Source organism: Pantherophis guttatus, chromosome 3, assembly GCF_059756535.1.
Source record: "Pantherophis guttatus breed Tessera chromosome 3, ASM5975653v1, whole genome shotgun sequence".
Lineage (NCBI taxonomy): Eukaryota > Metazoa > Chordata > Lepidosauria > Squamata > Colubridae > Pantherophis > Pantherophis guttatus.
Window position 1 is genome coordinate 205,825,339 of NC_142065.1, and position 23,321 is coordinate 205,848,659.

The window sequence follows — 23,321 nt, forward strand, 5'->3', positions numbered from 1 at the left end:
ATCCTTTATCCACAAACAAATCCTCTGATATATACCCAAATTGGATATTTTAAGAAACAACCTGTTGGGTAGAATAGTGTTAAAGGCAGAGCTATATGAATAGATGACCTCCAAGGCACCTTCCAACTCTGTTATTCTATGTTCTATGTTCTGAGATAACCAATGTCTAGAGACCCAAAGGCAGTGATGGGATTCAGCCAGTTCGCACCTATTCGGGAGAACCGGTTGTTAACTTTCTAAGCCGTTCGGAGAACCGGTTGTTGGAGGAAATCTTATTTTGTTTTTCTCCCACTTTACAAGGCTAATCCTGTAAGGAAGGCAGGAAGGAAACATTCTGCTGTTATTTCCAGCCAAATCTTTATTGCCCTGCTTACAGAAACTGCCTCTCTGGTTAACCGTTACTACATTGTAACAGCTAAGGTGAAGTGCCCATCGACGTGAGTGATGTTGAGATGGCTACGCCCACACTGTCACATGACCACCGAGCCACGCCTACCCAGCTGGTCATTAGGGCAGAGAACCAGTTGTTAAATTATTTAAATCCCACCACTGCCCAAAGGTGCTTTTTCCAAAAGGCAACTGATCTTTCTTGGAACTTGGAGAAGCTTCTTGGATGAGAACTGAAACTTTTTTTAAAGATAAAACCAAGAAAGTCCATTTGCCTTTGGAAAAAGCACCTTTGGGGAGCTGGATGATGGAGGATCTCCAGAGACAATGTCCAAAGATTTCTTCAGAGGGACAAGATGAAGATCTCATAGACAACCCGGTGAGCACACGATGCCTTCAGGAACAGACTGTAACAGGAGTCTCACATTTCAGGTACCTTGTTTTATTGTGCTGTGTTTTATTGCACTTCGCAGATATTGTACGGTTTTTTTTACAAGACCCTGTGCCAACAAAAGGATTATGACTCGCTAAAGGCTCAGGTAAGGATTAGCATTTTTTAGCAATAAAGTATTTTTTTAATTAAGCTGTGAACATTGTTTTTTTTTTAAGACAATGATACTGCATACTTAATGGACTACAGCGTAGTGTAAACATAAATTTTATATGCACCGAGAAACCCAAACATTTGTGTGACTTGCTTAATTGAGATACTCGCTTTATGGCGGTGGTCTGGAATCAAACACCACAATATCTCGGAAATATTCCCGTAGATGTCTTAATCTCTTCCAAACTTTGCTTTTTCCCAAGTTTTTTTTTCCGATTCTCTCACAACATGGAGAGTCGTGAAAATGATCTTTATAACAGAGATACCTTACAAATTACAAATTCAGAATAGAGCTGGAAGGGACCTTGAAGGTCTTCTAGTCCAACCCCCATTTCAGACAAGTGGCTGTCCAGTCTCTTCTTAAAAACCTCCAATGATGGAGCACCCACAACTTCTGAAGGCAAGCTTTTTCGCTGGCTAACTGCTCTAAGGAAGTTTCTTCTTAGTTCTAGGTTGTTTCTCTCCTCGATTAGTTTCCACTCACTTTTTCTTGTCCTGCCTTCAGGTGCTTTGGAAAATAAATCAACCTCCTCTTCTTTGTGGCAGCCCCTCAAATATTGGAACGCTGTTACTTGCTGTTTTAGTTTATCACTGTCTGAATTTAGTATTTCATTCATACATACATGCCATGCATACCTCAAGAGTAACAAGGAAAGTATGATTTACATTCCAGAGGAATCAATGAGAGATGCCCATCAAACATAATATCTCTAAAGTTACTTTCCAAGAAGGTTGGTTCTTATTTCTTGCATGTGACATCGCCAGCCATTTATTTATTTATCTATTTATTTATTTATTTATTTATTTATTTATTTATTTATTTATTTATTTATTTATTTATTTATTTATTTATTTATTTTATTTCTATACCGCCCTTCTCCCGAAGGACTCAGGGTGGTGTACAGCCTGATTAAAAGCACAAAGACAGACAAAATTTAAAAATAATTAAAATTATTAAATAATTGTCCCAATTATAAAACTCCCAAATTTAAAATCCCATATTTAAAACCAATTAAAATCTTTACATTGATAGCCCGGCCTGGCGGAACAACAAGTTTTGAAGGCACAGAGAAATACACGGAGATCGGAGATCTTACGCATTTCTGGGGGCAGTTCATTCAAGTTCAAGTGGAATTTGCTAAATTCCACTTTGATGTCAGAACTTTCTGTATGGCAACACAGTTAGCAATTCATCTCAGTGGCAGGAAAGTACATCAAAATCTTTTTAGAATTAACAGAGTTGGAAGGGTCCTTAGAGGTCTTCTAGTCCAACCACCTGCTCAAACAGGAAAACCTATATCATTTCAGACAAATGGCTGTCCAATCTGTTCTTAAAACCTCCAGGGTTGGAGCACCCACAATTTCTGGAGGCAAGTCCTCCCACTGATTAATTGTTCTGTCAAGAAATTCATCCTTAGTTCTAGGTCAGTGATGGCTAACCTTTTTTTTCCTTGGGTGCCGAAAGCGTGCGCATGCCCATTCCCATAATGCAATATTTTCCGCCCCTGTGCATGACCCCCCCCCACACTCACCCCCCCCCACGCATGCACATGCAACCACCACCACCCCGCGCCCCATTTTGGGCCTAGCAGGCCTCCCTGAAGCCTCCTGGGACCAAAAATGAGTTGCGGGGTGTGAGAGGAAAAACCTCTCAGCATGTTGCTGCCATTAATTGATTGATTGTTTTGAACATTTTGAATGAGCCAATCAGAGCACACCTTCCTGGATCTGAGTTTCCCGCACTTTCCAACGGTCAGTTGGTCAGTATATAAGTAGCAGCAGAATTACAGCCAGTGCAGAGCCTCTCACGCAGACTCTCACCATGAGACTCTCAGAAAGAACCTCCAAAGCTGAAGACACTACAAAGAGCTGAGTCACTGCCTTGCTCCTGAGAAGACTGACAAAAAAAACCTCCCATGCTTGGGAAGAAGACTAGAGCAAATGGACTTTGCTGAGAGGAGAATCTTTTGGGCTCTTGTAGGTTTTGTTTTTATGTGTTTTTTATTATTTATTTTTTTAATTTTTAATTTTTTTAAAAATTTGATTTATATGCCGCCCTTCTCCGGAGACTCAGGGCGGCTTACAATGCATTAAGCAATAGCCTTCATACGTTTGTATATTTTTTTTACAGAGTCAGCTTATTGCCCCCACAAACTGAGTCCTCGATTTACCTACCTTGGAAAGGATGGAAGGCTGAGTCAACCTTGAGCCTGGCTTTATTAAAGTAGTTTCTCAAGACTCCTCTGTCAACTTCGGAAAAATGAAGCTATGCCTACTATTGAAGAATGGACTTTGAAGATGGCCAGTTTTGCAGAGATGGCGAAGATTTCAGCATATTTAAAAGATCATTCACAAGAGACTTATGTATGGGAGTGGAAAAAGTGGATAGATTATGTGCAGAATAAATATCAAACTAGGAAATATCAGATAGCTTTTAATTGAAAGTACTATATAGGGATAGAATAATAGAATTTTGTGAAGATGTGAAAAATATACAGGGTTTTATAAAAAGAGGGTTTTGATTTGGATTATGTTTTGAGGAAGTCTGGGGGGAGGGGAGGGTTAGGGAGGATAGGGAGGGTTGGGGGGGAAATTGGGGAGAAAATGTAATTGTAAAACTTTTTCAATTAAAAAAAAAAAAGACTCCTCTGTCAACTTCCATGCTAGTGCATTTGTGTGCGTATCGGGCCACGGTCCATTTTTTTACAGAACCCTTTCCTTCACACGGGGGGGGGAGGCATGCACATGCATCTCCCACATGCACCGCAGAGACCCGAAAATCAGCTGGCCAGTGGGAAGTGCATGTACATGTGTGGTGGAGCTGACCTAGGGCGATGGCTTGTATGCCCGCAGAAATGACTCCGCATGCCACCTGTGGCACGCATGCCATAGGTTTGCCATCACGGTTCTAGGTTGTTTCTTTCTTTGATTAGTTTCCATCCATTCCATTTGTTTCTATCTTGGAAACAAAAGTTTGAGATTCCTTATAAACCAAAGAGGAAGAGCATCGCGATTCCAACACTTCATTTTTATTGGTATGGAATAATGAGATACACTCCTAAATTAATTCCCCTCCCCCCCCCCCGCCCTTTTCTCTGTCTCTCTCTATCTCCCTAAAATCCTATTTTTTTTCTTGAATAAATGAAAGCTGAGTTTTGTTCTGTTTATATACTCTCGCCTCAACATGTTTATATATTCATTCAAAGTTAATAGGGCTGATTATTGTCAATTATAATCAAAATTAAGTGGTGTCTTATAATTAGTTCACAGTAGATATAAAATTATAGTTACTCATATACCAGGAATAGAATTCTAATCTACTCAGGGTGGTTGGAACCAAGTCCTTCAACGGTGGCTTTTCTTTTGGATTTAAAAAACACCTTGTTTCACAGTCTAGATCAGAATTTTCCCAACTTGACAGCTTTAAGACAACTTTAAGACATGTGAATTTCAACTCCCAGAATTCCCCAGCCAGCATATTATCGTTTAGGCTAAAAATTATGCTGTGGGAAGGTGTGTGTGTGGGGGGGGTGTCATAAAAAGTGGCTGGAGAAATTCACAGGCTATGCTATGGCGTTTTCGGATCACACATAGTAATCTCAACAGCTAAACCTGGTATTATAAGATTTTAAATTTAAGAATTACAGTAGTGGCCAAAATTGTGGAATCCTTTTGGGAAAAGTGTATTTTCTAAAACTAGCTAATAACACTGCTTTTTTTTTGGAGCAGTACCATAAAATTATATATCAATGGAAAGATAATTTAATCAAGAACGTAATGCAATAACTTTTATGTTATGTCCCACCGTGTCCTTCTATATGTAACTTGAGGACCAGTCCAAAAAGTAAGTATTCTAGAAGAATGCATCCAACATAAATAAAAATTGTGCACATATACAGTATCTTAATTACACGATTCCTTATAGACGTATGTATATTTCACTTGTAGTTCTTCTAGGGAAATAGATGTGTGAGATTATTTATCATTTATAATACATGTGTTCTATTTATCATGGGTAGAGAACACAAGGCAGCTGCAACTTTCCAAATCGGATCCGTGAAGCAAAGTGAGTCTTCAAAATGAAAAACCGAAGCACTTTGTTTTACTTCTCAGCTAGTATGAAATATTTTGCTTATATATTTCTTCTCCCTGGCAATTTATACTCTCGCAGAAAAAAAAAAATGAGAAAGTGAATACCCTGAGACAGGCCTTAGGAAAATGAAAAGGAAGGTTTGTGAAATGTTACAACTATAATTAAGCCATCGAGGTGCCTCCCCCAAGCTAACACAAGCCTTTTAATTAGCTCCTTGAATTAGAATTAATGCTTCATTATCCCTACCATATCAAACTGAGAATCTTATTAAAGTCTGATGGAATCATGGATAAGATGTCAACAAATATATTACAGTGCAAGGAGCAGAGACCTTAGTTTATTAGACGGCTGACATCAATACACCCTATCGCTTCTCTTTCGAAGAAGAAAGCGAGAACTAGAGAAATTAAGACCGTGAGAAAAGCCAAATGATAGGCTTTCATCCCTGAGTTCTTGTGGCTTTCTATAGAGAGGAAAATAGATGAGTCACACAGGCAAGAAAAGTTAGCAAAAAAGCCCGGAGAAATAAGTATATAAGCAAAGCTGCAGACAAAACCTCTGTTTGCTACAATTCCCCTCCTTGATGGAATTTGAGGTGGGATGGACTGAGATCTCTTGTGGGCACGAAAGGACTCGAGTCTGATGATGTGTTTGACCCCCCCCCGCCCCGGGCTCATCTTGGTCATCTCCTAGTATTATTACTCAACTGGATAACATCATCACAGCTAGGAGGGAATTATTGTGGCCCCGCCCTCTGAGCCTATCTCATCGGAGGAAGAAAGCTCCGAACATGAGGAAGAGGAGTCAGCCAGGCCTCCCTCTCCAGGCCCCTCCCCTCTGGCACTGTCTCAGGTGCCGGCCGAGGGAGAGGAGATTAGCCAGGAGCCAGGTGTCTCGGATGAGAGCGAAGGAGAGCCGTCATTCCTGGATGCACGCCAACGAAGGCGTGATAAACGGTTGCAGCAGTTAAGGAGGCGTGCTAGGGATTAGAACTGAGTCACTGGACCACACCCCAGAGACTATATAAGAGAGGGTGGTGGCTGGTAAAACTCCGTGACGAACATAAAACTAACTTTGGCTAGTCACTTGAACAACGTCTGAAGCTGCCGAAAGGGATATTGTTTTGCTGGACTATTTGCAATGCGTATGTAATTTTATGTCATCTGTTGCAGTAAAAGCTCTTGGCAGACGGTGATTATATTGCTGCCAAGTTTGAGATAACGACCTGTGTGCGTGCCAAGTACTTTCTTAACCCTCGGCTGGCTGTGTTTGTGTGTGTGTCTGGACGGGGACAGATCAGGAATGGGGTTTGTTCTTTTTTTATATACTATTATATACTATTGGCCCATGATGGCGAACCTATGGCACATGTGCCACAGGTGGCACGCAGAGCTATTTCTGTAGGCATGCAAGCCATCGCCCTAGGTCAGCTCCACCACGCATGCGCATGCGCCTTCCGACAGCCAGCTCATTTTCGGGTCTCTGCCGCACATGTGGGAGATGCGCATGCATGCCCATGCCACCCCTCCACTCCACGTGGCCCGTTTTTGATGCCAGGTAAGTACAAGGCCTGCGCGGAGGCTGTGGGAAGGTGAAAAACAGGCCTACTGGAAGTCTAGAAACAGACTGTTTCCGGCCTCTGGAACAGTGGTGGGTTGCTCCCGGTTCAGCCCGGTTCTCTTTCTTTGGGAGCTGGGCCCTCCCGCCCACCCCCGCGTTATTCCGACCTTATATTTCTTCTTTTTTCGCCCAGCTGAGAGGTGTGGCAGAGCGGATTGCCGCACCTCAGCTGGGCAGATTCGCAACGCGCTTGCGCAAAGCGCAAGTTTGGCACGCATGTGAGCGAAGCAAGCATTCGTGTGGCAATCGCGTGCAAAGTGCGCGACCGAAGAGGCGATCGCGCGCAAAGCGCACGCAGAAAGAGAACCGGTAGTAAAGCCGGTTAGAACCCACCCCTGCTCTGGAAGGCCTCTGGAGGGTCAGGGGAGGCTGTTTTTGCCCTCCCAGAGGCTCCAGGAAAGCCTCCGGATCCTCCGGAGGATGAAAAACGGGCCCACTGGAAGTCCAGAAACAGACCATTTCTGGTCTCCGGAGGCTTCTGGAGGGGCACAGGGGGATCGCACATGCCTGTGGGGGGGGGTCACACATGCCTGTGCAAAGAGGGGGGTGGAGGAGCATGGGGGAGGGTTGCGTGCACATTGGCAGGGGACAGGGCATGCATGGAAGGCATTGCATTATGGGAGTGGGCATGCACATGCGCTATTGCACATGGATGCACGCTTTTGGCACCTGAGGAAAAAAAGGTTAGCCATCACTGCTATTGGCCTTCCCTGTCAGTGTTGGTTGGAGTGGAGTGTTCTTGGTGGTTCCTTGATTAAGTTGTTGTTTATTATCTTATTGTTTGTCTGAATTGGTAGCTCCCTGACTGGGATATTGTTTACTTCTTGTTTGTTGATTTAATGTTAATCTCAGTGTTAATTTCATTTTATCTGGGTGTTGATTGTTGGCCAGGAGGCATTTTGGTCATTGTTTATCTCTGTGGGCCTGTTGATGGCTGATTTATCTCTATGTGCCTGTTGATGGCTTCCAGGAATTCTCTAGCTTGGCTTGGTCCAGGATGCTCAGTTGAAACTATGATTGAGTCTGTCTTTGTGTTGTGACATTAACAAGTTTCCATCATGTCTTCCGACTGCTAGTCGGTGTTAAGTAAAATTAAGTTTAAAAAAACCCAAACATTATTTTTTATTATACGGTTACAAGAAATAAATCTTGTAAGATTTGTCTGAATGTGCTTCCCACCTCCCTCCCCAGGAGAAGTAGGGAAGGTCTTGTACGAAATGCTCTCTCAAATTATAGTTCTGCCCTGGAATCAGGCTTACAATGTATTGTAGTTGGTAAGTGCCCTTGAGGTTATCATTGCCCAGCACAGATGCAATTCTAAAGTTTCAGAGACTTTCAGACATCTTGAATTATTAGGATATTTTCCTTATCACTTACACAGGGTGAATACTTACTCTGCTTCTCAATCGTTCGAAAATAATACCCAGGTTGTCAACCGTCCCTTTGGCATGTACAGCAAACGAAACTCCTGGGACATTTTTTATTTTTATTTTTATTTGTTACCAAGAGTAACCTTCACTGTCTTCCCAGGCTAAAATGTCCAGTGTTTCCAACTACTCTGTTGCATCAACTAAATTGTGAGGCTGTGTGGTTCAACAATGACTTGGAAGAAACATTTTGGGTCTTGTATGTGTGAGCACAGCATCTCTCCACTCTCCTTTGATGCAGCCAGCCACAAAACCTGGGGGGGGGGAGAGAGAAATAAATCACTACTGGATGTAATTGCAGGCGATTCTGCACTGCAGTCTAAGCTGTTGGGCTCCTGCGCTGCTCCTGATTGTTGACAAAGCTGGTGTTGAAGATGCCCATCTGGACTGCAGGGGTATAGTAATGTGAACAGGTGGCTGTCCAGGTTGGACTACAGTGACCAGGAGCTGTAGCTGTTGTTCCCCTGTTTCCTTCCCTTTCCTTCCATGTAGGGAAGGCAAGACTCTCAGTGACTGCCTTTTCCTTCTAGGAATTGGTCACTTCTCACTAGTCCCCTTACTTTTTCCTTTGTTTTCCCAGATGTTTTCACACAAGAATGCCTTCCTATGCTCTTCTCAAACACAGAACCTTCCCTTCCTTTCCTTTCTCTTTGCCCTTCCTTTCCCTCTTCACTTCTCCTTTCCCTTCCCTCCTCTTTCCTCTCCCCTTCTCCCTTCCCTCCCTTCCCTTCCCTCTCCACTTCTCTTTTCCCTTCTCTCCCATCCCCTCTCTATTTCTCCCTCCCCTCCCTCCCTTCCCTTCTCTCTCCACTTTTCCTTTCTCTTCCCTTCCCCCTCCACGTCTTCCCTTCCTTTCCCTTCGTTTCCCTCTCCACTTCTGCCTCCCCTTCCCTCTCCACTTCTTCCCTTCGTTTCCCTTCTTTTCCCTCTTCACTTCTTCCTTCCCTTCCCTTTCTCCCTTCCCTTATCTTCCCTCTCCAGTTCTCCATTCCCTCACCACTTCTCCTCTTCCCTTCTCCCCCCTCCACTTCTCCCCTTCCCTTCTCTTCTTTGCCCACTTTTCCTTTCCCTTCTCTCCCCTTCCTTTCCCTCTCCACTTCTCCCTTCCCTCCCTCCCTCCTTTCCCTTATCTTCCCTCTCCACTTCTCCTCTCTCCTTCCTTTCCCTCTCCACTTCTCCCTCCCTCCTTTCCCTTCTCTTCCCTCTCCACTTCTCTTCTTCCCTTCTCTTCCCTCTCCACTTCTCTTCCCTTTACTTCCCTCTCCACTTTTCCCTTCCCTTCCCCTTCCCCTTTCTATTTCCCTTCCTACCCTATCTCCTTTCCTTTGCTACCCCATTCCTTCCATTTCAATTTACCCAGTTGCACAAATCCAACCTTTGTTGGAACCTTTGTTATGTATGTAGATGATGGTTCAGAGGGTCACGGGAACTCAGAAGATTGGGTTAAGTCCATAGAACATGGTTAATCATCTGCAACTATGTTTTATAAGAACAGGGCCACTGCTTTGCACCCAGCGTTGATAGATAGACTAGAGGGTTTTCAAGAAAAAGAGAAATGAAGCTGAAATCTGCCTGCTCGCGTTATATATAATCGCCATGAAACTTAAATCAATAGTAAATTGTAGAGGTTAAATCATATCAGCTTGCATTTACTAGCCTGCCTGTATCTTCTGACAGGAGTAGAAATGGAAGGTCGTGTATAACAATTCCTTCCAAATGTCCGAAAAGCTCTTACTTTCTTTTCATAAAAGCGCACACCAAAAGTGATTTAAGAGATTAAAGCAGAATGACAACAACCACAATGAAAAGATGACAAAGCGGTGGCACTGGGAACTATAGAAACAGCAGGCTGGTGGATGGAAAAACAGGATGCTCAGATGTTCCTTGCATCCACAGGGTGAAAAGTGCCATGCAGTAGCATGGCTGATCTATCAAAACAGGGACTTAATCTCTTCACATTTTTCCTGCAGCCACTAGCAATTTTATGCCCCTCTCTCAGAGGATTGCCTCCCCTTTCTTGCCCTCCCCTTCTATTTCCATGGGAATGAATATGTGTAGATGGATTAGATAGATAGATAGATAGATAGATAGATAGATAGATAGATAGATAGATAGATAGATAGATAGATAGATAGATGAAATGATAAATAAATAGATAGATGAGATGATAGATGAGATGAAAGATAGATAGATAGATAGATAGATAGATAGATAGATAGATAGATAGATAGATAGATAGATAGATAGATAGATAGATAGATGATAGATAGATGATAGATGATAGATAGGTGATAGATAGGTGATAGATGATAGATGATAGATGATAGATGATAGATGATAGATGATAGATGATAGATGATAGATGATAGATGATAGAGATAGATAGATAGATAGATAGATAGATAGATAGATAGATAGATAGATAGATAGATGATAGAGATGAGATGATAGATGATAGATGATAGATAGATGATAAATAGATGAGATAGATAGATGATAGATAGATAGATAGATAGATAGATAGATAGATAGATAGATAGATAGATAGATAGATAGATGATAGATAGATGATAGATAGATGATAGATGATAGATAGATGATAGATAGGTGATAGATGATAGCTAGATAGATGATAGGATAGATGATAGATGATAGAGATAGATAGATAGATAGATAGATAGATAGATAGATAGATAGATAGATAGATAGATAGATAGATGATAGATGAGATGATAGATGATAGATGATAGATAGATGATAAATAGATGATAGATAGATAGATGATAGATGATAGACAGATGATAGATAGGTGATAGATGATAGCTAGATAGATGATAGATAGCTAGATAGATGATAGATGATAGATGATAGATGATAGATGATAGATGATAGATGATAGATGATAGAGATAGATAGATAGATAGATAGATAGATAGATAGATGATAGATAGATAGATGAGATGATAGATGGTAGATAGATAGATGATAGATAGCTAGATAGATGATAGATGATAGATGATAGATGGTAGATAGATAGATGATAGATAGCTAGATAGATGATAGATGATAGATAGATAGATAGATAGATAGATAGATAGAGAGAGAGAGAGAGAGAGATAGTCCTCTACCTATCACCGCAATTCAGCCTGAAATTTCTGTTGATTTGCCAGACCGTTGTTAATTTTGCCCTATCTTATGCCCTTTCTTGCCACAGTTGTTAAGTGGATCATTGCCATTGTTAAGTTAGTAACATAGCTGTTCGATAAATCTGGCTTTCCCATGGACTTCGTTAGTTAGAAGGTCACAATAAATGATCACATGACCGTACATATGAGTCAGTCGTTAAGCATCTCAACTTTAATCACAGGACCATAAGGATGCAGCAATGGTTGTAAGTGTAAAAAATGGTCGTAAGTTGCTTTTTCAGTGCTGTTGTAAATGGTCACTAAATGAACTGTTCTAAGTGAAGAACTATCTCATCTATCTATCTATCTATCTATCTATCTATCTATCTATCTGTAGGAAATGATTTCATAATCAAGGAACCACCAGGAACAATCCTGCCAGCAATGACAGGGCAAGCCACGAGTACATAAAAAGAGAGCAAACCTCACTCCCTTCCAGCACTGATTATGCTACCCAGTTGGGTAATGAAATGTCTGCAGGGAAACAAGCAAGCTCAGGGAGTACCAAGGACTCCACCCAGTTTTCCATTATTTCACTAAATGCCTGCGGAGAGGAAGGAAACGAATGAACTTGAAATGAATAAATTGCACTAATGCTTGAAAGAGAAATGAAGCGAAACTCCTGGGCCTCTCACTGACTAAGCTGCTGCAGAAACAGAAGGTCCTCGGGAAATTCTGGGTGGCATCTCAAAAGCATGAGGTTGGAATGGAAAATGAAATGTGAGGGCTTTCACCATTAAGTTCTTCTTGAGTTTCATAATCCCCGGTTCAGAATTTATGCAATTTTCTACAATTAAGAGAGTGACTATCAAAATGTGGGATGATGATCATGATATGATGATGATGATGATGATGATGATGATGATGATGATGATGATGATGATGATGATGATGATGTTATCCATCCAGCCATGTCCAACTATTGGCAATTCTATGGGCCAGGTCTCTCCACATCTTCCAATCTTGCTCTTCTTCTTTGTTCCATGCTCTGGCTGGTGTCAGCTTTGATTGTGTCCAGCTACCACATTCTTGACCTGGTTTCCTTTTACCGCTAACTCTTCCAAGCATAATTGCTTTCTCCACTGAGTTACCCCACATGACATGGCCAAAATAAGTGAGACGCAATTGTGAGATTTTCACAATTCCAGTGGCATGTCTGGTGTTACGTGCTCCAGTACTTGCTTGTCCGTCAACTTTGCTGTCCAAGGAATACGAAGGAGCCTCCTCCAGCCCCACAGCTCATATGAGTTGATTTTCTTCCTGCCTTCCTTTTTTAAGGTCCAACTTGAGAAAGCCCCGTACCCAGGGGTGAAATGCTCCCAGTTTGGACCGGATCGCCCAATCCGGTAGTGATTGAGGTGGGTGGTTCGGAGAACCAGTAGCGATCACGGCGCGAGGCTCCGCCCACCCGCCCAGTTGTTGTTACTTCCTGGTTTTAAGCAGGAAGTAATGTGTTTTGTATGTTCTGTGCATGCGCAGAAGTTTTTGCTTTTTTGCTTTTAAAAGTGAAAAGAAAAAGGCTCTGACGATCACAGCTGAGCCTTGCGATCGTCAGAGCCTTTTTTTAACCTTTAAAAAAAAATTTTTTTACATTTTTATCGGCTGTGTAAATTATGCAGCGGGTATTTGCTAACTAAGGAAAAGTTTCTCTGGCAACCGCAGAGAGGCCTACTTTTATTTCTTTGGTTGTTTAATTTGTCTACTGACAAATCACTAAAGGCTCACCACAGTTTACAGAAACCCAATTAAAAGATACAACCAGTTAAAACACCTGGGATAAGTATAATTTAAAACATAAAACTGCAATACTAAAAAAAAATAGTGGAAGATGAGGAGGAGAACAGAAGGAGCAGAGGGAGGAGGGTGAGAGGGTGGAGAGGGAGGGGGAGGGGGAGGAGGAGGAGGAGAAGAAGAAGAAGAGGAAGAAGAAGAGGAAAAAGAAGAAGAGGAGGAGGAAGAAGGAGGAGAAGGTGAAGGAGAGAGAGAGGGAGAAGGAGAAGGAGAAGGAGAAGGAGAAGGAGAAGGAGAAGGAGAAGGAGAAGAAACACAACAGTCAAACTGAAATTGAAAAAAAACTATGCTAATTAACAATACCAAGCCCCATATGACAAGGAAGATATTAATCTTTAATCGTGAACATTAGGAGGAATCTTGGAAAACTGCAAGAAGAATTTCCAACCCTCATTTATAGTGCTGATGGAAAACTTAAGAACATTTTGAGCCGTTTTTTTTCCCTAACTTTCTTGCCATCTGGATTTAATTGCCATTCAAACTTCGAACGGTCACTCAATGAGCTGTTGTAAGTCAAGGACTACCATATGTTTCCAGTGGTGGGTTCCTCCCGGTTCCTCCCGGCTCCCGCCGAGCCGATAGAGGTGACAATATGACGTCACCTAACCGGTTCTGCCCCCCCCCCCCTGCCCCTCCGGATTATTTTTACCTTTTATTTGGCCCCACCCTCAATCTATTGCTGCCTCCTGAGTCCCAGCTGATCGGCTAGAAGGAAAAAACCTGTTTAAACTTTTGCCGTGGGGCTTCAAAGGGCCACCCTACAGTTGATCAGTGTTAAAAGGCAGTATGGTGGTAGACCAGTGCCTCCAAAAACAAATGAGTAGATCAGTACAGCTCTGCAAGCAGTTAAAAGCCTGGTAGACCAGTACCTCTGCTAAATCCTAAAGAATTGTCACATGACCATTAGGCCACGCCCACAAAATAAGCCACGCCCACAGAACCGGTAGTAAAAAAAATTTAGAACCCACCCCTGACTGTTTCCCTGTGGGATGATTGTGAAGGACAAAAAAGGCACAGGTTTTTTTTTGCATTTTTCAGAATTATATTTCCTAATATATCCTGCAAACCCATTCATAGTGGAATAAATGTCACCAGGAGAATAAGACATTGGGATGCGACAGGGAGTCACCAAAGACGTTCCTAAATCTTCTTCTATCGAAGGCCGTGATGCCGAACCTATGGCACGCGTGCCACAGGTGGCACGCAGCGCCCTCTCTGTGGGCACATGAGCCGTCGCCCCAGTTCAGCTCTGCAGTACATGCATCCATGCATCCCGCCAGCTAGCTGGTCATCGGGTCTCTGCTGCACATGCGCAGGGGGCAGGGCCCATGTGGGGGGCTGCACACGAATGTGCGGGGGGTGGGGGGCATGCAGGGGGCATGCACGCATGCAGGAGGCATGTGCATGGGGCGCATGCACAGGGGAGCAGTATGTACGGGGGGCGCGTGCATTGCATTTGGGGGTTTTGAGTGCGCACCCGGAAAAGGTTAGCCATCACTGATCTAGGAGATAATCAGAATCCTGAAAATTTACTGCCTTCCTGGCCAAAATGTCTTCAGAGAGACTGTCAGGGCGCTAATTAATCCCATTCTGCTTTTGGGTAATCGCACCTTGATTTAGAGACGTGGATCGAGACTTTTCCTTGCAAGCATACTTTAAGAAAATAAACCCCGAAGATATTTTTTTCTAAGAAAAACTCATTTATTTGTTATAAAGAAAATAAAACATCTCATTATTGAAATAATTACATTTTGGCAACGTTCCTGCCGGCCACCTCTCTGCGGCCGGACCTCTTGGCAGGAGAACAAAGAAAGATAGGAAAAAAGTGAAGGAATGCGGACATGCGTAGTAGATCAGAGATAAGGACTTGGCAAGCTACGGAAAGTCTTAGAGTCCAAAAATATGAGCTCATCTGGTAAATACAAAAACGCAGTGACAGAGACAACACAGAGGCACATGAAGAAGCCGTGTTCTGCCCTTGTGCTGCAAACCCACCCCCTTTTCATATGTATATGCATTGTGATGTTGTATGTGATTGGGTGGAAGGGAAGAGAAGAGGATGAGCAGCATCAAGGTGGGTGGATTCAGTTACCATGGTGATGAGTGCACCACTGGAAGACCTGAAGGACCATGTTAGGGAGAGATCATCATAACAGAATAGCAGAGTTGGAAGGGACTTTGGAGGTCTTCTAGTCCAACCGTTTGCTCAGGCAGGAAATCCTATATCATTCTGTGGTATAGGGTCCATGAAGAGACTGGAAAACCATTTGTCTGAAATAGTATAGGGCCGTGATGGTGAATCTATGGCACACGTGCCACAGGTGGCATAAAGCACCCTCTCTCTGGGCATGCGAGCCATCGCCCCAGTTAAGCTCTGCCGCACAGGCGCACGTACCTTCCACCAGTCAGCTGGTCATTGGGTCTCTGCCACACATGCACAGGGGGGCAGGGCACATGGTGCACACGCATGCTCGGGGGATGGGGCATGTGTGTGGCAGCTGCGTATGCATGTGTGGTTGATGGGGCACACGCGGGGGCCAATGCACACATGTGTGGGGATGTGCACACACGCATGGGGGACAGGGGCATGCGTGGGGGGCACACGCACATTCCATTTGGGGGGTTCGGGTGCTTGCTTTGGGCACTCAGTCCAAAAAAAGGTTAGCCGTCACTAGTATAGGGTTTCCTGCCTGAGCAGGGAGTTGGACTAGAAGACCTCCAAGGTCCCTTCCAACACTGTTATTTTATTCTTCTTCTGTTCTGTCTAATTTGATGAAAAGAAGGACCAGGGGAGACATGATAGCAGTCTTCCAATATCTCAGGGGTTGCCACAAAGAAGAGGGAGTCAAGCTGTTCTCCAAAGCACCTGAGGGCAGGACAAGAAGCAATGAATGGAAACTAATCAAGGAGAGAAGCAACTTAGAACTAAGGAGAAACTTCCCGACAGTTAGAACAATTAACCAGTGGAACGGCTTGTCTCCAGAAGTTGTGGGTGCTCCAAAACTGACAGTTTTTAAGAAGAGACTGGACATGGTATGGGGTCTCCTGCTTGAGCAGGGGGTTGGGCTAGAAGACCTCTGAGGTCCCTTCCAATAACTCTGTTGTTGTGTAATTCTGTAAGATCCTGATGTTGTTTTTATCATTTGGATGAGAGCTTTCAATCCTGCAGATTCCTCTGAGGACAAGTCTGGGGTTCTTTCTCCTTTTTTGGATGTTGCTTCAGATTGTGCATCCCCACAGCACACAAGTAAATAATTCAGCAGAATTCATTTATATAAGAAACTTCTTTATATACAATACCCATGCAGCAGAAGCCAGAACCAGAACTCAGAATAGAGAAACACAGAAGCTATATAATACAGAGTCTATAGAATCACAGAAGCACTCATATACATACATACATACATACATACATACATACATATACACACACATAGATAGATAGATAGATAGATAGATAGATAGATAGATAGATAGATAGATAGATAGATAGATAGATAGATCAGTGAACCTAAGCCACGGCCAGGCTCCGAGCCATCTGGGTCACCAAACAGTCCCCATTGGCTGACCTGTTACCATAACAGATAACAGATTAACAGAGTTGGAAGGGACCTTATAGGTCATCTAGTCCAACCCCCTGTCTAAGCAGGAGACCCTACATCATTTCTGACAAATGGCAGTCCAATCTTTTCTTGAAAGTCTCAAGTGATGAAGCAGCTGTTCCATTGGTTGATTGTTCTCACTGTCAGAAAGTTCCTCCTTATTTCCAGGTTGAATCTCTCCTTGTTCAGTTTCCATCCATTATTCCTTGTCTGGCCTTCAGGTGCTTTGGAAAATAGCTTGACCCTTTCTCTCTGTGGCAGCCCCTCAAGTATTGGAACCCTGCTATCATGTCTCCCCTGGTTCTTCTCTTCATTAGACTAGCCATGCCCAGTTCATGTAACCATTCTTCATATGTTTTAGTCTCCAGTCCCCTAATCATCCTGGTTTCTCTTCCCTGCACTTTTTCTAGAGTGTCAACATCTTTTTTATAGTGTGGTGACCAAAACTGGATGCAGTACTCTTGGTGTGGTCTTACTAAGGCTTTATAGAGTGGTATTAATACCTCACTTGATCTTGATTGTATCTCTCTGTTAATGCAATTTAGGATTGCATTGGCTATTTTGGCTGCCGCTGCATACTGCTGGCTCATATTTTGCTGGTTGTCCACTAAGACTCCAAGATCCCTCTCACAGTTACTGCTATTAAACCTGGTTTCACCCAGTTTATATGTGTACTTTTGGTTTTTCTTACCTAAATGTAACCATGTCTATTCCAATTCATGAACCCTTATACACTGACACGGATCCCGTCCATAGTTCATCAAAGGCCGAGTCTTTTCCCAAGGCCGAAGAGATCCTTGTCTTGAAAGTGAGCTGAAGAGAGGCCAAAAGTCTCTTTTTTTTCCAGCTCGCTAAAGAGCAGCGCAGAAATTTAAAAACCCTGACACTATCTTTTCCTAGGGGAGAAAACGGAGAAGAGGAAAAGCAAGTCGTATATTAAAGAAGCCCAGATTTTTTTTTTATTACTCAGCTGGGAGATTTATTACAGAACAAGCATGGTGTGTCATTTTAGAATTCAGTGCCACTGATCAAGAAAATAAATTAAAATCCAAGAATCTTTGCACTCAGGGCAGTAATTCAGCGGGAGAAAGCAGCCGTGGTGGTAAATTATACCCACCACTCCTAACAACGGGAAAGTATCTTGTCTGCTTTAGTTGGCACAGATGAAACCTCAATTAATTTGGATGATATTTGTGTTAATAACTTAATTTGTCGAGTCTAATTGTCCATCTGCTTCACTGAGAGAGAGGCTCCAACCGTCTGTAGCTTCAAGGAAGCCTTTTCTTGCTGGATGCAAAGGAGGAAGGAACTGTTCTGACCTAGGATTCCTGAGACAGTAAAAAGCACATGGTTAGTCCCCAAAACCCTCTTTTTATTTCAACGGCTGTGAATTCGATTCATTCACAGCCTGTAACAAGTCACAAATAGTTTGTAAACAGTCCGACCGAAGTCTGCCACAGTCCTTCGGGATAAGGCTGATAAGCACCCACTTTTATCTCTCTTGACACGCTGCCAAAGACCCAATTGGCAATTAGCTTTGCAAGGCCAAATGGAGCACAGAGTCAAAATGGAGCTTCAGAATTTAAACTGACCAGAACAAACAAAGTTGCTTCCTACAAAGGCTCATGTCCCTTTGCTCCTCCTTTATGTCTTATGGGAGGGGCCAATCATCTTCAAGCCTTACTCCCGAGTTGCCCCTTTTGTCTTAACTGTTCTTGCCTTCAGGCAGCTCTGCACATGCATGCACTGGGAACAGGCTCCTCCTGTTCCTCTGCCTCGCTGATGTCAGACTCTGGAGGCTCCAGAGTCAGCACATAACTCCCGGATGGCCTGGCCCCATCTCTGCCTCTGACGCAGAGCCCTCGTCTGAGCCTTCCTCAGACTCCAGGACTGGCCTGTGTTCCTCCCCAGCCTCCTCACTGTCTGATTCTGCTGCCAGCTCCTCAGGCTGCTGGCGGACCACAACAGGAGCATGATTTTGATCAACAGTGAAGAGAGGGACAGACACAGCCACGGAACCAAAGATGAGGGGATACCGTTGAATATTCTTGAGCTCCATTAAATGAGCTCTGGTTTCAACTCTTCCTGATCAAGCCTGGTCATGATGATCTGCTTTCCTACTTCTTAGATGTATATCCTTTCCCTGAAGCACCAATCTTGTGGAAGGGGACTAATGGAGTGGCATCAAAATAAACAGCTCTACACACAACCATAAATACGAAAATGTTGAAAGTCATGAAAAGAAACAATCCTCCCTCCCTCTCTTCCTCCTTTCCTCCCTCCCACCTCCTAGTGCTTCCTTCCTTCCTTCCTTCCTTCCTTCCTTCCTTCCTTCCTTCCTTCCTTCCTTCCTTCCTTCCTTCTTTTCTTCCTCCCTCCCTCCTCCTAGTTCTTCCTTCCTTCCCTTCCTCCACCTCCCTTCCTCCTCCTAGCCCTTCCTTCCTTCTTTTCTCCCTCCCTCCTCCTAGTCCTTCCTTCCTCCCCTTCCTCCACCTCCCTTCCTCCTCATAGCCCTTCCTTCCTTCCTTCTCCTTCCTTCCTTCTTTTCTCCCTCCCTCCATCCTCCCAGTCCTTCCTTCCTCCCCTTCTTCCACCTCCCTCCTTCCACCTAGCCCTTTCTCCTTCCTTCTCTTCCTCCCACCCTCCCTCCCTCCCTCCCTCCCTCCCTCCCTTCCTTCCTTCCTTCCTTCCTTCCTTCCTTCCTTCCTTCCTTCCTTCCTTCCTTCCTTCCTTCTCCAGAATGAGCTCTGCATCAGTGTAATCCCATACATCATTTGGGTTCAGCAGCTTCAGGCTATCGATCGCCAGCTCAACTGTGGCATTTTGGAAAGTACACTTACATATATTCCCCTACTGGGAATTCCAAAATTTTACAGACTCACAAGTCGGCATTTTTCCACCAATGAGCATTCTTGCCTTCCCATATCTCCTGATTCCTGAATAAAAGCCAGACTTTCCTCCTCCTCCTCCTCCTCCTCCTCCTCCTCCCCCTCCTCCTCCCCACCTCCTCCTCCTCCTCCTGTTGTGTTAGTATCACACCAACATTTTGCAAGTCTTAAAAAGGTGATGTGCCTGTGCAGCTTCCTCTCAAATCCATTGCACAGATAATTTGCATGGGGCACTGACCTATATTTAGTTGCACTTTCCTCTTATACAGCTGAAGGGAAAAATATGGCTGTAATTCTCAGGGAAGGCAACTGCAAGTCAGCTTCAGTTTATTTGGAAAAGATTAAAGAGGTGAACTAGTAACCATTTTGAGGTGTCCAGTGTTGGAAGAAATGCCCATCTGGGTTCAGTTCCAAGTGGGAAGAAAGACACTGGAAACATGGAGGCTGATTGGGAAAATGGTTTTAATGGTGAAGCAGAACCACCAAGCACAAGGGTGATTCTGGGTAGCTGACCACATGGAAGAGAGAGAGAGAGAGAGATTTATACCCTCTCTTGGGCCTTGCCCTTATTATCCGATTGGTGGTCAGACTCCCAGGGGGCCATGCAGGGGTAACTTCGTAGGCTGTCTTGAGTCCCAGGCTTGGTTGAATCTTGCTGGGTGATGCAATCTCCCCAGGTGCCATGTGGTGAGTTCTGATGCTAGATGAGTAGAGGGCTAATCCTATTATATCCTGAGGGTGAAGGTCTTTTGTTTTGTAGATAAGCTGGCCCAGTCTTTTGTCTTGTAGATAACCAAAATATCTGCTGGGGACAGGGAGCCAGGGCTGAGTTTCTGCCTTAAGATTTCCATTTCTCTTTTAGGGGAAATATTCTGCCTTTTTAATATATCCTAAAATATTTCATTCTTCTAGGAGAGGGGTGGGTGCTAACTTCCTACACCAGAATGACGTTCGGCATAACATGGAAAATCCTAGTTCGTTTCTCTCCACTCCAAGCTGTCTACAGGGAGACAACAAGGAGGCAAATGATGCCCTTGTGTTGCAAACCCCAACCCTTTCCTATATGCACTGTGATGTTTCAAGCACACACAACAGGGTTGGGCTTGCATTTCAGTGGCACAGCTTCCATTCTTTTCATAAAAGCCTCCAAACCAGCTGAGGCTTCTGCTCCTTTCTCCTCTGACGCTTCTCAGATGCTTCTCTTTCCTCTCTAATATATATATAAAGAATGGTTGCAGGAATTGGGTATGTCTATTCTAATGAATAGGGAAGCGCTGGCTCAGTGGTTAAGACGCTGAGCTTGTCGATCAAAAGGTCAGCAGTTCAGTGGTTCGAATCCCTAGTGCCACATAACGGGGTGAGCTCCCATTACTTGTCCCAGCTTCTGCCAACCTAGCAGTTCAAAAACACGTAAAAAATGCAAGCAGAAAAATAGGGACCATCTTTGGTGGGAAGGTAACAGCACTCCGTACGCCTTTGGCATTTAGTCATGCCAACCACATGACCACGGAGATGTCTTCTGACAGCACTGGCTCTTCGGCTTTGAAATGGGGATGAGCACCACCCCCTAGAGTCGGGAACAGCTAGCACATATGTGCGAAGGGAACCTTTACCTTTACCTTACAAAAAAAGATAGAGACACTACTTCTGGGTGTACCGTGTTTGCCCGAAAATAAGACCCTGTCTTATATTTTTTTTGAAACCTGAAATAAGCACTTGGCCTTATTGCCATGCGCTTAAAAGCCTGATTGGGCTTATTATCAGGGGATGTCTTATTTTGGGGAAAACAGGGTACATCTTATCTGGATTAGCCCATAAGTACACATGGCTTGAAAAAACACCCCAGGTCTTTAGGACTTGACTTGCCAGAATGAAGTTCAGAATGGAAACACACGCTGGATATTTGCACAAACTCATCCCATTCATGAGGACAGGAGCACCTGCAGGGAGAGCAACGCATGTAAAAGACGAGCAAAATTTGATCCCATATTATCTCCTCCCTCTTATTTGTGGCTGCCATCTTGACTTTTCTGACCCCCTCTCGCCCCCCCCCCCCCAGCATGGACATCCCTGCATGGGGAAGAGGAAAACTGAGGTGTGCAACTTTCATTCTCTTTTATTCTGCGGCAGAGAGAAAGCGCTGCAGCCATTGATACATTTTTGACATTGTTAGCACCGGTGGCAGATTCAGAGGTTTAATGTTCCCCAAAGTGCAATGAAATGTGGAACATTATAAATTCTTTACAAGGCATCAGCAAAAAAGAAAAAAGAAAGGAAAGGAAAAAAAAGGCAGCGACTTAGAGCAACCCCACTTGAGTGCAAATAGATGTAGTTTTGGAGAGCTCGAGAATACATAGAGCTGCCTTCAGGAACTGCAACATCTGATGGTCTGTTGATTCCTTGGGCACAAAACATACAGCAATACAAAAAAAAAAAAAAGGAGACTTAGCATGATGTTAGAATCCGGGGCCAAGATTCTAGCTAAGGCAGTCAAAAGATCAAAAACAGATCCAGGCATCGTGCCCTGAAACAGACACTGGAGAAGCAGTTCTGGACTCCAGGCATGGAACAGAGAGGCAGAAATAGTAGAAAAGCATAACTCTTCCAATGTTTTCTTTCCTTTTTTTCATTGTTTTTATAATCCCTAAGATACTTCCACAAAGAAGAGGGAGGGTCAACCTATTCTCCAAAGCACCTGAAGGCAAGGCAAGAAGCAATGGTTGGAAACTAATCAAGGAGAGAAGCAGCCTAGAACTAAGGAGAAATGTCCTGGCATGGTATTGATCAGTGGAACAGCTTGCCTCCAAAAGTTGTGGGTGCTTCATCACTGGGAGTTTTTAAGAAGAGACGGGACAATCCTTTGTCTGAGATGGTCTAGGGTTTCCTCCTTGAGCAGGGGGTTGGACTAGAGGACCTCCATGGTCCCTTCCAACTCTGTTATTCTAGTCTAGTCTAGTCTAGTCTAGTCTAGTCTAGTCTAGTCTAGTCTAGCCTAGCCTAGCCTAGTCTAGTCTAGTCCATTCTAATCTAATCTAGTCTATTCTAATCTAGTCCAGTCTAGTCTAGTCCATTCTAGTCTAGTCTAGTCCATTCTACTCTAGTCCATTCCATTCTATTCCAGTCCAGTCCAGTCCAGTCCAGTCCAGTCCAGTCCAGTCTAGTCTAGTCTAGTCTAGTCTAGTCTAGTCTAGTTTAGTCTAGTCTTCCTTATGGCAAAGTTAATGTCCATTCCTTAAATCAGCAGAAAGTTGTCAGGGTAATGATCAGTGGTGAAATTTAGCCAGATCTATCCGGATTGTACGATCCGGTAGCGCCGGCGGGCGGGAGGTTCTCCCCACCCACCCGGACGTCATCACGTCCCATTTTTGAAGGCTCTGTGCATGCATGGTGGAGACACGTGCACACTCACATTTGTGAGCCGGTAGGGAAAGGTAAGTGAAATTCACCCCCTGGTAATGATGATTTAATGCTGTAATGCTGAATGCTGTAATACTGAAATGATGCAATGATGAGGAATGAGTCAGCAGGGTTATTTGACTGTTACCACTTTAAGGGGCTGTATTATAAGAGAGGCCCTGTGAGGGCTTTTCTCTGTGTGTGTGTGTGCTTCCCTGCTGTAAATTGCTGGTTGATTGTTTGACCTTTGCCTAATAAGATAAAGGTCCCCCTCGCACATATGTGCTAGTCGTTCCCGACTCTAGGGGGCGGTGCTTATCTCCGTTTC